This window comes from Ahaetulla prasina, chromosome 15 (genome assembly GCF_028640845.1).
Source record: "Ahaetulla prasina isolate Xishuangbanna chromosome 15, ASM2864084v1, whole genome shotgun sequence".
NCBI classification, from domain to species: Eukaryota; Metazoa; Chordata; class Lepidosauria; order Squamata; family Colubridae; genus Ahaetulla; species Ahaetulla prasina.
In genome coordinates this window covers 194,038-200,661 of record NC_080553.1, presented here as the reverse complement: position 1 = coordinate 200,661, position 6,624 = coordinate 194,038, and positions in this window count along the sequence as shown.

The window sequence follows — 6,624 nt, the reverse complement described above, 5'->3', positions numbered from 1 at the left end:
GGGGCCACGGCTTCTCTCCAAAGAGGGGCGAGGGCTTTGGGCAGTGGGGGACAATGGCTTCAAAGGAGGGAGGGTGTATGGCTGCTGGATTGTTGCAGCTACCCTGGGGCAGGGGAGGACAGGCAAGGGAGGGAGGTTTGGGGAAGGGAGGGGAGGAGGGATGCGGAGGTGCCGAAGGAGCGTTGTGTGTCCGGGGAGAGGAAGGCTGTGAGTGGGGAGGGGGCGCGGCAAGAGGAAGCGGCAATTGCAAAGTGAAAGGGGCCAAAGAACCGCGAAGATTCTCCCGGAACGGCTTCAACGCCTCGGCCTGCAGCGCGCCTGGAGCGTCTCCGGTGCTGAGCAGGGATGCGGAGGGTCCCACCTGGATGGGCGACCGGGGCGAGCGCTGCGGAAAAGCCAGCCGGCCATCAGCAGCAGCAGCAGGGGGGTCTTCTCCTGCCTCTTCCCCCCCCCAGACAAGCAGGCTCTCTGCTTACCGACCGACCCGTCTCAACATCGCAGCTCCTGCTTTCCCTTCGCTCAGCCCGACGGTCCCCAAAGTCCGGCAGCTCCGAGGCCCCTTTGCCTCCCCTGCTATTCCAGCCCTCCCCACAGGGGGCGCCCTTCCTCCCCTTCGGCCCAAGGAGTTCAGCCTCCCCGAGGCTCCCTCTGCCGCCCCCGCCCGAAGGACTCGGCAGCCCCGCAGAGGCTCCGCTCACAGCTCCACGCCGTTCGCGCTCAGAGCCGCCGGATCTCCATCCCGCTCTGGGACTTGGCCGACCGGCCCTTGAAAGAGCTCCGCCGCCACAGGAGCCTCTTCCTTCCTTCCGCCTGTCCATCTTCTCCGCCTGGTTGTCCCGCTGGATCCCTTTGCCTCACCTGCGCCACGGAGCTCCGTCTTCCCGGGCCTGATGGAGGCTCTTCAGGGGGAGTTTGGGCTGGTGGTTGAGGTTTTGCTCTGCTGTGTAAGGGCTGCGTAAGAGGAGGACGTCACAAAGAGGCTCCAGGCGCTTTTGGGGCAGCTGATCAGGGAGGAAAACAGCCTGGAAGGGAAAGATGGGGGGGGGGCTGGGGGAGGGGGAGAAATGACTACATGCCCAGAAGCTTCTCCTTGTTTGAGCTCTGAAGGTTTGAGTCGGTCAGGCTGAGACTTCTCCAGTTAAACCATTGAAACCCAGTCAGTCTAATTCAACAACCAAGGCAAACTCCCGAGGAGCCTCCATCGCTCCTGGCCAGATCGAGGTCCTTGGCGCCGTTTCAGAGAAAGGGATCCAGTGGGAGAAGCAGCCGGAGAAGATGGACAGGAGGCAGGAAGAGTCTCCTTGGACGGCGGAGCTGAAGGGCCACCAGAAGGGCTGCTCTGCGCCTCCCCAGATGCCTTCGGGCCCTTCAGCTCGGCTGGCGGAGTCCGCGAACGGCGGGGCTGAAGTCCAAAGGGCGACGGGGGAAGCGGAACCTCTCCGGGGTTGCCGAGGCCTTGGGCTGCGGAGGAGCCGGGGGGGGGGGCTGAAGTTGAGCCCTTGGGCCAATGGGGAGGAAGAGCGCCCCCTGTGGGAAGGGCGGGACTGGCGGGGGGCGGGGGAGCTGCCATAACAGGGAGAGTTTGGGAACTGGGGGGCAGAGCGAAGGGAAAGGGGAGCTTAGAAGGGTTGGTGGGTCCCTGCCGGCTGGCTTTTCCGCAGCGCTCGCCCTGGTCGCCCCTCCAGAGGAGACCCTCAGCAGCCCTGCTTAGCACCGGAGACGCTCCAGGCAGCTCCCCTCGCGCCTTGGCCAAACAGACAGCTGTCACTCAAGCCCCTCGCCTGCCCGGAACCAGCCACGACCAGCAACACGCGACCCCCGCCGGCCTTGCGAACCTGGCCCCGCACTTGGGGAGACGGGCAGGGACCCTCAGAGAAAGGGGGTCCTGCAAGCACCCGGGCCCCGTCCTGTTCCTGTCCCTCCAAGCCATGGGGGGGCTCCTTCCTCTCCCTCCGGACCCTCGCAGCCTCCGGGCAATGGAGGGTCGTCTGAAAGAAAGTAAGAAGGGAAGGAAGGAAGGAAGGAAGGAAGGGTGGGGGGCGGAATCTGTCCAGGCCAGATGCTTCCAGCCTCAGAGGAGGGATCGGGGGTCTGAATTGGGGGGAGGAAACGTCTATCTTGGATTTTGGAGATGGGAGGGGTCAGAAACAGCGGCAGCACCAATGGGAATTTTCCCTGCTTGAGCGTCATCGGTCTCCGGGCAGAGTCCTTTGGGGCTTCACCTGAAGGAGGAGGGAGTTCGTCACAGAGAGAGAAGCAGAAAAAGAGAGAGAATAGAATTTTTTATTGGCCAAGTGTGATTGGACACACAAGGAATTTGACTTGGTGCATATGCTCTCAGTGTACATAAAAGAAAAGATACGTTCATCAAGGTACAACATTTACAACACAATTGATGATCAATATATCAATATAAATCATAAGGATTGCCAGCAAAAAGTTATAGTCATACAGTCATAAGTGGAAAGAAATTGGTGATGGGAACTATGAAACGATTAATAGTAGTGCAGATTCAGTAAATAGTCTGACAGTGTTGAGGGAATTATTTGTTTAGCAGAGTGATGGCCTTCGGGGGAAAAAGCTGTTCTTCTGTCTAGTTGTTCTGTTGTGCGGTGCTCTATAGCCTCGTTTTGAGGGTAGGAGTTGAAACAGTATGTCCAGGTTGTGAGGGGTCTGTAAATATTTTCACGGCCCTCTTCTTGATTCGTGCAGTATACAGGTCCTCAAGGGAAGGCAGGTTGGTAGCAATTATTTTTTCTGCAGTTCTAATTATCCTCTGAAGTCTGGGGGGGATCCTTTCGGAATTAGGGGGATGCAGCTCAAGGGGGGCTTCATGGCAGCCCTAGACGGGACCCTCCACTTGCTTTGCTCTCTTTACGAGTCTCAGCCAGGAATTCCCGCTTCCCCCCCTTAACCCCCCCCTTTGACATCCACAACAGGAAGTCTTGAACCCAAAACCAAGCTCGTGTGTGTGTGTGTGTGTGTGTGTGTGTGTGTGTGTGTGTGTGTGTGTTGAACTCCAGCAGGTTCTGACAGGTTCTGGAGAACCGGTAGCGGAAATTTTGAGCAGTTCGGAGAACCGGCAAATACCACCTCTGGCTGACCCCAGAATGGGGTGGGAATGGAGATTTTGCAGTATCCTTCCCTTGCCACGCCCACAGAAGCAGTAGGGAAATTATTTGAATTTCACCCCTGGTGTCCATTCAGATGCTTCCAGCTCCAGAGGAGGAATGGGGGGGGAGGGGGGAAGGGGGGAGGAAGCGTTTATCTAGGACTTTTGAGATGGGTGGGGCCAGAACGAGGGGAAGGACCAATGGGAATTCTCCCTGCTTGAGCGTCATCGGTCTCCGGGCAGAATCCTTTGGGGCTTCACCTGAAGGAGGAGAGCCAGTTCTGCGGAGAGAGAGAGAAGCGGAGAAAGTGGGAGGGGCGATCTTGGCCTGAAGAACCAATGGGGCTTCTTCTCTTCGGGAACTCTCTCCTCCTGTGGGCGGAGTCAAGAAAGACTCTGCCCAGAGACCGATGACGCTACAGAAGGGAGAATTCCCATTGGTCCCCCTTCTTCCTGGACCCTCCCAATTCCTAAATCCCCTGGGAAGCCCCATTCAGGGCTAGGCAGCCTTTCTGCGATCCCTTTGCGGAGAGAGGGAACCGGCAGGGGATCCCACTGCCTGAGCCAAAGTGATCCACGGGATCTGGAGACAGGTCATTTTCTGGAGAGGGGAGACCCTCAGGAGGGGAGGGGCGAGGGGGGGCCAGGCAAGGGGGGGCCAGGAGGCGGGGCCAGGCCGAGGCAATGCAGCCTGTTAGCCGAATTGCGCATAAAATTAACCACCGGTTCTAGCGAATTGGGGAGAACCGCCTGAATTCCACCAAATTCCCAGGACTGAGAAGACGGAACCTGGAGGGGGATTTTGCAGCTCTGCTTCCCTTCCCCACCACGAGGCTCCCCGGCTTCCTCCTCCCAAGAGGGGCTCCCCACTCAGCCTGGCCTCCCTGCAAGAGCCCCCTTGCCTGGCCTCTGCATGGGAAAGGCTGGCAGGGGAACATGGGACATGGGGTCCCCCCTTCCCAGGTCTCTGGGAAGCTGAGAATGAAAAGTCCACTGAATTTTAAGCAGCAGGATGGAAAAGAACCACAGAGCTTTTACAGCCCAGGAGACCTTCTCATTGCTATAGTCCTCACTGGAAATGAAATATCACATGTAAAGTTGCTTTTTAACGTGGCTCCTTCTCTTCAGTTTGTTTTCCATGACCTGTAAATCATTCGGGGTGATGGAGTTGCACTCCCTCCATTCTAACAGTCTCCTTCTTTTCTGTTTTTTTATTTTTCATTTATTCCTATATTGGGAGATATCTCTAATTTCCTGAATAATTTTGATTTCCATGGCTTCTCTCCTTTGTCTGATTTTGTGAAAGAGACTCAGAAAGGGGTCTGAAAAAAAGGTGAAAGGACTTTAGATTATTTTCCTCTCTTAGTTCAATCCAATTCAATTCTATACCCTGTGAAGAAGACTTGGATTCTTTTGTCATAATAATTCTTTGATAATTAATAAATCAAGTTCAAAAGTTATGGTCTTTGGGAAACAACATCACAGCCATAGATGCCTATTTGATGGTAATCCAGTAGAGCAAGTAACACCTTTCCTTACCTGGGGTTGTTTTCTCCGAGACTGAATCATGGCTCCCTCATCATCAAAGGAGCTCAGTTAGAGAAAGGGCAGGAGTGAAAGTGGGGCTTAAATGCAAACCTCATAGCTCTCCAGCTCCCTCAGCCCCAATCATTAAAGTATCTGAGGCCCAGTTTTCCCCCCATGTTATTAGATCAATCTGATGTTTGGGGCTTCAGAGAGAAACCGCCAGCAGAACCAACCCCATCACAGCCTCTGAGGAGTATCTTGGGGTGGGTAAAAGGATTCCAGCTGCTGCCCTCAGAGCTGATTTGGGAATTTACACAATTTCTGCTTTGTTTAAAATCAGAAAACATGGGTATTATTGGCATAATATTTAAAGCTAAAAAGAATCCTCCACAAAGAATCTGGGATATACAGTAGTAGCAAAAAGAGATGCAGTAATCCTCAAATATTATAATAGGCCCTTTGTTAGCATACAATAGTTCTGTCGGCATTTCCACATGTTAATCTAATTGGGGTAAATTGTAGGGTGATATAGTAATATGATTTACATTTTTTATAGTTTTTAAATTTGTTTGCTATTTTCCATTATTATGAAACAATCTTGCTAATATTCTGTCTTTAATATTTTAAACTATGTCTAATTAGCAAACTATTCTAATCCATTCATGAGAACCAGGTTGGATTTATTAAAAGCGAATATTTTGCATTTGATCTGACCTCAGATATAAAACAGCTTTCTTCACTGCTTGTTCAGATCAGTTATGAACCTTCTTCAGAGCCTTTGATTGATAAAAAGAAATTCCCCTTTTTCCACCGGATGCTCCCCAAACAAGGGTTCCAGACAGGGTCTCCTGCTTGAGTGAGGGGTTGGACTAGAAGACCTCCATGGTCCCTTGCAGCTCTATTCTAATTCAAAATAGACTCATAAAATCTTCCCTCTGCAGATAGCTTTGTAATAATCACCCAAAACTACGGAATATCAAAACCCATTAAATGAATTAAATGAAATTACATTCCTGAATAAAAATCCAGAGGCTTTAGATTTTCTATTTCACTTTGATTATTCGCTTGTCCATTGTATTGAGGTCCAGTCTTAGTAAAATCCTGCAACATTTGGGGAGGAAGATGCAGCCCTGGAGGCCCAGATGAAGAAGACCTTCCCCAGATGACCTGCATTGGGCCACCAAAGGGCCCAAAAGCCCCTGGCACCCTTATTGCCTGGTTCAAAATTCAGGCCAATCCCCCCCCCCCCATTCCATTCACAGGCAGTCCTTGACTTACGACCACAGAGGAGCCTGGAATTTCTGCCCTCAGTCGTTGCAGTCATGGAGTCGAAGCAGAGCCAATTTCTGAGAGTTTTTATGATATAATGGGCTTCAGTAGGCAAGAAACAGACCAGCATAGATACAACAGCATTGATTGACTTAAAACTGGAACTGAGGAACTGCAGGCAAATTCCTGTAATTGATACTCTGGGCCCACAGGGCCTCCACCAATCACAAGCCTTGAAAAAGCCCCCCCCCAATACGAATGTTCAAAGTTCCCCCACAAAAGAGTTGGAGTTAAGAGTGAGGCTCATCTAAAGGTTCGATTCCCTTTAGCCGCCCTTAATACAACTATGGACTCCATCCATCACAGAGAGTCGACCTGGGAAGATCTTGGCCTCTTGGGCAAAAAGGCCAAATGGGATCTTTTGGCTCTCTGGATACACCTGGATCCCACCCCCCTCCCCCACTGGATCCTGTCTCAAAGAGGGTCCTGGGATTTGGGGCTCAGCTCCATTAGGCTATTAGAAATGAGGTCTGCATTTAAAAACCCAGGCAGAGAATTTCTCCCCTTTCTCTGCCCTTAAAAACCATCAAAGGAGACTTTGGCACCCAGAAAAAGAGGTCTGAACCTGAGCAGCAAAAACACAGGGAGCTGACAGAGGGATGTTGCCACAACAGCAGCAACAACAGCAACACACACAAAAAACACCCCAATATCTC